This window comes from Schistocerca serialis, unplaced genomic scaffold (assembly GCF_023864345.2).
Source record: "Schistocerca serialis cubense isolate TAMUIC-IGC-003099 unplaced genomic scaffold, iqSchSeri2.2 HiC_scaffold_1202, whole genome shotgun sequence".
In the NCBI taxonomy this organism is placed as follows: domain Eukaryota; kingdom Metazoa; phylum Arthropoda; class Insecta; order Orthoptera; family Acrididae; genus Schistocerca; species Schistocerca serialis.
This window is the reverse complement of record NW_026047406.1, coordinates 35,001-37,500: the sequence shown is the minus strand read 5'-3', so window position 1 is coordinate 37,500 and position 2,500 is coordinate 35,001. Positions and strand designations below refer to the sequence as shown.

General features: G+C 57.5%; 1 non-coding gene across 1 annotated transcript in view; it reads left to right on the top strand.

Annotated features, from left to right (window-relative positions):
• Positions 1–2,251: 2,251 nt before the first annotated feature.
• The window catches only part of LOC126435296 (small subunit ribosomal RNA), a 1,910-nt gene continuing 1,661 nt past the window's right edge, over positions 2,252–2,500 (top strand). Inside the window, exon 1 of the ribosomal RNA XR_007579829.1 lies at positions 2,252–2,500. This exon is cut by the window's right edge and continues 1,661 nt beyond it. This is a non-coding gene — a ribosomal RNA (small subunit ribosomal RNA).

Genomic DNA, 2,500 nt, shown 5'->3' with positions numbered 1-2,500 from the left:
TGCGCCTTAACCCAACCTATGTTGCGCCTTAACCCAACCTATGTTGCGCCTTAACCCAACCTATGTTGCGCCTTAACCCAACCTATGTTGCGCCTTAACCCAACCTATGTTGCGCCTTAACCCAACCTATGTTGCGCCTTAACCCAACCTATGTTGGGCCTTAACCCAACCTATGTTGGGCCTTAACCCAACCTATGTTGGGCCTTAACCCAACACACGTTGGGCCTTAACCCAACACACGTTGGGCCTTAACCCAACACACGTTGGGCCTTAACCCAACACACGTTGGGCCTTAACCCAACACACGTTGGGCCTTAACCCAACACACGTTGGGCCTTAACCCAACACACGTTGGGCCTTAACCCAACACACGTTGGGCCTTAACCCAACACACGTTGGGCCTTAACCCAACACACGTTGGGCCTTAACCCAACACACGTTGGGCCTTAACCCAACACACGTTGGGCCTTAACCCAACACACGTTGGGCCTTAACCCAACACACGTTGGGCCTTAACCCAACACACGTTGGGCCTTAACCTGCTCTGTAATTGTCATACGACGCGTTAAATTAGTGTAGTGTTGCCTAACTGCAACCCCCGCAATATAGTTTGCTACTCGCACTGCCCGGTCCCCAGTGTATCGCTTCATGTTAAACACCTTGCAGCTATACACTGTAATGTGGATGGCAGCAGGACGTACATGCTCAATGCCCTTTGCAGTTGTTCATTGGCATTTGCAGTTGTTCATTGGCATTCGCATGGCGAAGCACTTAGCCTACGCTGTGGTACGGCCTGTGTCAACTGTCCGCTGATGTTGTACGTCCAAATCACACACTGTACTGCACATTGGTCCTCATGTACTGAATGATACATCGTGGTACATGTGACCGTACAACGACTGCGCCAACAACGGCGAACCATGCGGTCCAAATGTTGTGCACTCAGCTACGTGTCGTCTCCCTATAAGAGCTGGATTGCAGTGTGGTATGCCCTGGATGGCGATCAGCATGAGCCGTCTGTTGATGTAGTGGCGCGTGTTGTCAGACGTAGTCGTCTCTTCTCACACACCGTGATAGCATGGTGCACTGCGTTCCACATCTGCGACATGCGACAGAGGCCGGTTGACAGTCGTTCGCGCAATGGACATCGCATACGTACGGGGGCCACCTTCCACGTGTTCGCGAAGCGTGCACATGTTGTTGCGTGTATGTGGGCAGACATAGTGTGTCGTGACACCTGACAGGCATGCAACAATCGTTGAATTTGCAAATGGCGATGGACGCCTACGTTTGCTGGTGACGTTACGCAAATGAACAACTGGTAAACCGTTGTGGTGCGGTTGTTCTCGCTAGAGGTGAATCAGTGATGGCGACGATCGGTTGAGCTACCAACCGGTTGTTCCAGCGATACCCACCATGCCCACGAACGTGAATGGCATCTGGGTGTGAAGCGATACGCGGCGGTGGCTGGGTGGGACCGTCCCCGGCCGGTGAGGGGGGGCCTCCCGGCGTGCTGGCCGCGCGGTGCGTGGGCGCACGCGCTACAGCCGGCTGGTGGGGGCGGCCAGTGGCAGGCGCGCCGGCCGACGGAGGCGGCAGGCGGCGCAGCTGCGCGCCGGCGCACCCTGCACGCGGCGCCGTGCGGCCAAAGTAGGTCCTCGCGGGCCCGGTGCGAAGCGCGGTGGACATCTGCAGTGTGCTGGTCCGATTGAGGACTGTGTGCGCTGAGGATGCGCCGCCGCCCGGCGCTCGGCGCCGCGACGCCGTCTGCTGCTCGGTCGCCTCTGCGGTTCTCGCAGGTGGTTTGTATCGCAGCTGTGCGGACGTGTTGGCGCGTGCGCTGTGCTGGGAGAGTTCGCTTCGGCACCCAAGTGGGGCTTTTGTCCTTCTGTGGCGCTGGCGTTGGAGCTGCCGGTCACCGTAGGTGGCGCGTGTTGTCTCCCGCCGGCAATGCCACGACAGCACGCTCCCGGGCCTCTGTCGGCAGCGGCAAGCTCAGTTGGGAGCACGGGTGGTCGCACCTAAAGCGTCTACTCGCCAAACCCCGGGCGATTGCGCCTCTCTCGAACCCGACCAAGTACTTAGGACGGCGCTGCGCGCCGCCGGGACCTGAGAGGGTTTCGAGGTGTATGGTGCAGGGGAGCTCAGCCTCCTCCTGTTTGCAGAATAATTGAGCGGACGCTTGCGTGTTCGCGCGGGCCCCCGGGACACACTCCCGGGCGGCCGGCTGCTCAGCTCTAGTTGACGCAGCTCCCTGGTTGATCCTGCCAGTAGTCATATGCTTGTCTCAAAGATTAAGCCATGCATGTCTCAGTACAAGCCGCATTAAGGTGAAACCGCGAATGGCTCATTAAATCAGTTATGGTTCCTTAGATCGTACCCACGTTACTTGGATAACTGTGGTAATTCTAGAGCTAATACATGCAAACAGAGTCCCGACCAGAGATGGAAGGGACGCTTTTATTAGATCAAAACCAATCGGTCGGCTCGTCCGGTCCGT